The following is a 6,244-nucleotide window of genomic DNA, read 5'->3' on the forward strand; positions in this document are numbered from 1 at the left end:
TCCAGACTTCTCACCCTCCTGGCTGGTGGTTTAATCTCCGGCCCCAGAATCGGGGAGACACCACAGGGGGGACAGGAAGAGGCATCTAGCCATAGGGGGTGTGAAAGGCATGGTATTTCAGTGAGCAAGCCCTTATCTGAGCCCCATCAAGAGCTTTAGCACTGAATTGTTTTCAGTAAACATTACACAGCTGCCTGCTCCCAGGCCAAAGGGGAAGTGGGTTTCTGCTCAAGGTCTGGTGTCCCCACAATAACATCAAAAGGTGCTGTATGAACTGCTGAGGGACAGAAGTAATCAACAATCTTACACAGCTATAAACAACAGCAATGACCAGCAAGACATCCTCAATGGTATAATAATGTCACTTTTACCTTGTGGGTAATAAATAGCTGTCTAATTGGACACAAAGCCCTCTCAGTAAGAGGGAAATCATGACTGATACTGCAAACCTAGCCAACTGCCTGTGGCTGAGGATATCATAGGCCACAGAGAAAAACCTTCCACTGCCCTGTTCCTAAACCAATGTAATCTCTAACTGCATTAGAAATACTGATTCTTGTACCCACACATAGGTATGTCTCTCATCCCTCATCACCAGTATCACAAGAATTTGAAGAACTGTATGCAATACCTGAGAAACAGCATATTAGCAAGAACATGCTGAATGTGGCAGCACTATCACTTGTCAATTTTCTTTTATTTGTTAATATTGCATGTTGTATATTTGCTGTCCTCTTCCTGGCATATGAATCTTGTAATCACTCAAGGATTCCCTTAGCCTCATTCATGTAAGCAACTGGCATACAAGCATCTCACCTACTATTGCGATTTGCTTCATGTAAGAGAGTGAGATCTCCTTTTATTGACTGTCTATGAATACTCACATGTTCTGCTTCAAGAGCACTCTGCCAATTTAGACCATCATTCATTTAATCATCTCTTTTTGTTCCCTAAATGCTAATCAGTTTCTTCTTGCAGGTATTTTCTACAATCAGAAGAAAACAGTTTCTAGATCATTACCACCGTTCTATGAATCCATTGTGAGCTGGTTTTTGTTCTCCAATGTCTTTTAAGAAAGTCATCATTTTTAAATTACTGTGTATAATGCAGAAACTTTCCTGAAGAAACTACCTAAAAGTTTGAAAACAATGTTCACATCATAGTCATTGAAACATGTCTTAGTCAGATTGTTAATTTTGTGCCAACAGATGATTGTTGCTGGAAACATAGAACATTTACTATCCTGAAAACAATACAACTTTTAAGATGCTTAATTGTGAATCAATGTAGCAACATATTTTTTAAAATCCTACTTATACTACTTTTATTGAGGAAAAGTAATGTTGTGAGTGTGTTGTTATTTCAATAACAGGATACATCATTCCCATAAAAAGCAAAAGGAAGAAAGATCATAAAGGCCTTATTTGGTGAGTGCTTGCATGTTTTATTATGATTGATATTTTCCTGCTTGCCAAAATCTCTGTAATATTGTGACATTGTATTTATAACTAAAAATTCCTCCTTTTTATAAAGCAGATAATAGTTATATACACTGTGGCATCTCAGTGAGTCTGCCAATGTTTACAGCACTTCTTACATTTAACAAAGACATAGAGGAACTTGGTTTCCCTAGTGTGAAGATGGCCAGGGGGTAATTATGCTCTTTTTCTTTGTTTTTACATGCTATATCATATTTTTGTTCTCTTTGTAGAACTCACATTAGTCTTGGACAGTTCAACAAGTGAATTACATAGACTTTGATTGAATATATTTATATATAAGAGTGAAGAAACAAAAAATACTTATTATTATCAAAATTCCATCATGCTATCAGTCATGAAGCCTCAAGTGATCCCCACAAAATTATAGGCTATTATCTACATAAGTGTAACAGACTTTCTTTGAACTGCCAGCTCCCAAATAATGACATGGAGCCTTTTTGTTAATTATAGAATCTTGGCCTTAGCTTAGGCTTGTTCTCAACTATCTCTTAAAACTTAAATTAACCCATTTGTAGTAATCTACATTCTGCCCCATAACTTGTTACCTCTCCTTAGTAACATATGTCTGAATCCCCCCATCTCACATCCTTTCCCAGAGTACCTATTTCTTCCTAGAAGTTCATCCTATCCTCTTCTACCTAGCTATTGGACATTCAGCTCTTTATTAAAACAATCAGAAGGTACCTAAGGCAAGTGAGGTAAAACAGAGACACATCTCACATAATGTACAAAAAATTAATGCACAACATTTTTGCATCAATGATCTAACCTAGATGCATACCCAATGAGCTACAATAATGATTTTCCTGGTAAGCTATTCTCAGTGGTACAGAGATAGAATGACCACTATGGGGGTAATCAACCACTTTCTGGTTGGATTTGGAATATATTCTGCAGGCAGAAGTCCATGCTTCATAAAATAAACTTGTCATAGAACTTTAGGCTAGGAGGTTCATAAACCCTATTAGAGAATCTACTATTTTTATTTCACTAAAGGTACATGGTGTCAAATAATGACTAGCTAAATAATTTAATTTTATACGACTATATTAGTCCTACTCTCGGGCTTCATAAGAGAAGCTTCCTTTTGCAGTGGACAGCGACTTACACAGAGATTCATAACAGGTTTAATAAGTCCTTATACTAAGTCACTGTTAGTCATTAAAGACCCTTAGGCTTTAGACAGAACCTCTCCCAAGGCTCTACATTTAATGCTAAAGCTGATCAAACCTTATTTGTTTGTTTGTTTGCTTGCTTGTTTTTCAATGCAGAATATTACTTCACATACTTTAAAAGGAATAATCCTGTTGCCTTTTGTCTGACCGGACCCACATTCCTTCACTCTATCAAGGGCATCTTAAGCAGAAGAATTCAAATAAAGAACTCCATTGATCCAATATCATGTAGCATAATTAGTATAATGGTGCTCAATAAAGGAGTTGCATAATGACGAAAGTGCAAAGCATCACTTGGATCTGTGTGTCATCGTCAAATTATGACTGCTTTAACTTCTAAACCCAAAGTTGTTTTTATGGTCACATAAAATACCTGTTCATGTCTATACAAAGTAAATCAGGATATTCCCTGAACATTAAAAATGTCACTTTCTGATATTCATTGACATCTAATTCTAAACCATAACTTTCTTCCATTTTTTCTCACAGTTTGGCAACGCAGCTGGATGACTCTTTTTAATTGCCTGGATGCCACACCATCCAGAACAACATATAGCATCTTTAAACGGGGGAGTGATCTTGATACAAAAACAATACTGAAATATTTACTAGAGTTTGAGGCTTTGTGTACCAAGGGGAGCATTAGCATGGGGTGTCTTCACAGCACAGCTGCTGGGTCACTTCAGAAAATATGGGTCTGACAGATGGAAAGAAACTAGAATGAAACCTGCAGGTATTCCTTTTTCTTTCTCAAGTCATGTTTATTTTAATTAAATTAGGGAAAAAGAGAGTCTCATTTCTTAAAGGGAGGCAATCTTAGAGGACTTTCATCTCCCTGTCATTTCCCCCTGGAGAGTTATGAATGAGAGCAGGGTGGGGAGAATGCCTCTGGCATTTAGAGATTAGAATGAATAGTTTTCTAAGAGTGAAAGAGACTTCTTTTCATAGATATGTTTAACATATGATGATAAGCTGTTAAGATAACAAATTTTTTTGGGGGGGGTTCGAGACAGGGTTTCTCTGTGGCTTTGGAGGCTGTCCTGGAACTCACTTTGTAGACCAGGCTGGCCTCGAACTCACAGAGATCCGCCTGCCTCTGCCTCCCGAGTGCTGGGATTAAAGGCGTGCGCCACCAACGCCCGGCTAAGATAACAAATTTTTGATTTGGAGGTGAAACATATAACCAAATTAGGTATCAGACGAATTAGAGTCAGTCAGTTCTCACCAGGAAAGCCTGAGTTTGTGCCTGGCACATCAAAACTATGTTTCCTTTTTAAAGGAATTATTAAATTATTGTAAGAAGATATGAACTTGTAGGCTCATTGACCCACTTGTGAAAATGGATGGATAAGTGCTCATTTCCTCTGATGTCAGGAAACTTAATTTCACCAATGCAAAGTACATCTTATGCCTTCTAGTTTTAACTTTGCTGTAGTTAAGTATACATGCTAATAATTCAATGTCTCCCACCACTTCTTCCAGGAAGGGGCAACTGAAGAGGGATTATCTGCTTTCCTGCCACCTCATATTTTCCCACAATCATAGCCAATAATCATTTAACAAAAATTGTGCATCTGGAACCACTTAAAGTACTTTGAAATTTGCCCATTTTACAGATTCTGAAAAACTAACAGAGCAGAGAAATTTAGATGGTATTCAACATATCAAGACTAACAACAGCTTAAACCAGTATACAGAGACAAGCCTTTGATTTTCACCTTAACATCCTTGTATCCTGTTCCTGCTGAGAGCATCTACTCTTTTCATTGATGCCCAGGCCTGGGACACTTGCACTGAAGCTTCAGCATCACCTTCAGCTGCCTGGCTAAAATGGTCAGCATAGAGCATGTCAAGTTCCAATTTTGTTTCCCTAGAAATTTCCCTTCTCTAAGGTTTCACACTAAGAAAGCATGCCAATAAATATTTATCTGTTTGTGGGCTGGAGGGATGGCTCAGCTGTTAAAGGCTAGGCTCACAACCAAAAATATCTGTTTGTGACCATTATTATTCATTAAACCAGGGAACCTGCTGTTGAGAAAACTATAGGATTTCTGATTCTCAAGAAGTAGTGGGTAGAGAAACCAAAGAATACCTGACCTTTCCTTGACATGCCTACACCTGGAAGGAAAAAAACAAAGATCCTAAGAGTAGTGGCAGCTAGTTCTGAAAAATCTGAATCTTAAAATAAAGACAATTGTGTGCTACTATAGAGTTGATAACAATAATTTTCCTAATTGCTTCCAACAAAAAGAGCCATAAAAGCCAAAAAGAGCTGCAGGTAACAGGGAAGGCATGTGAAAGGGAGAAAAGCAAGGTACGTTTCTGTGGCCAAACTTATGGAGTAGACATGAAGACTAGGGAAGGAGAGAGGTTCTCTCCCTCTTTCTTACCTCTGCAAAATGCTCTAGGTCCAAAGTCCAAAGAAGAACACAGACAAAAGCTCAGGAGAAAAGAACCTACGTTCTCCATTTTCACAGCAGAAGTCAGTACTGTCTTGTGCTCACTTGTAAAAAAAAAATGCAGACACAGGTGTGGCGGCTGCAACTCATCCTAACTACCGGTTATTTCCACTATTGAATGTGGCAGCATGTGTATATAAATTCCAAAATTTACAGAGTGGGAAATGATTTTTTTATCCCAGTATTTACAAATCCTAGCCAACAAGGAATAGATGCTGGAGAAGTTCATTGAATTTCCATGTTATGTAACTATTGCTCATTAGTGAGAACCATGGTCAGCCAAGCTCTGCCTTTGACATCTAAAGTTATCAGGGAGAAAAGTGCTTAACCAACCTGAACTTCTGTTTACACATTCCAGCAACACTGGGAAGTTGTTTTGGATTTAACAGAAACTGTCTTTTTATGAACACAACTTTATAGTGTGAATTGTCTCCAGTGATGAAGAGAGTAAAAGAAAAGTAAACTTCAAGCACTATTTGGCCTGAATGCACAGATGCTAGAATTCTGTTCTTTTGGCAGAGACAGCCAGATAACTCCTGTAGAATGAGCCCTGTGTCTTTCTGTAGACAGGTGTTTCCTGAAAACTGACACCAAGTGTGTCAAAACAAAACCACAATAACAGGTTTAATGAGACATACCAAAACACAGAAGAAGCAACTTCAGCTTTAAAAAAAAAAAAGGATAGAGGCTTCAAAGCAAATACAAAGTGATGACTTCAGCAAAATACTTTAAATATTGTCCTTCACACATCACAAAAATGACAAAATATTTCATAACTCCTAACAGAATGATGTTTTCAACATCTGGGAGCCAAAGAAACATCTTCTGGGGAACAGAGTAAGGTACGTAGCATTACTGATGGGTGTATATTGGTTCTCAAAGTGTGGTTCTTAGCCTGAAAGACTAAAAGATTATTTGTAAGTGTAGACTGTGGCTGAAGGGAAGTTGAAATTATCTTGATTACTTTGGATCTGAATAAGCAAATGATTTGCACGGGGAGTAGGGGTTCTTCACTGTAGTTGCAATGTAAGGTTTGAACATCCTAGGTTTTGCTATTAACACACTGGTTGATTCAGGTCCCAGAAGAAGGAACAGGCAGGCCTCAACA

This window comes from Mesocricetus auratus, unplaced genomic scaffold (genome assembly GCF_017639785.1).
Source record: "Mesocricetus auratus isolate SY011 unplaced genomic scaffold, BCM_Maur_2.0 Super-Scaffold_4256, whole genome shotgun sequence".
In the NCBI taxonomy this organism is placed as follows: Eukaryota; Metazoa; Chordata; class Mammalia; order Rodentia; family Cricetidae; genus Mesocricetus; species Mesocricetus auratus.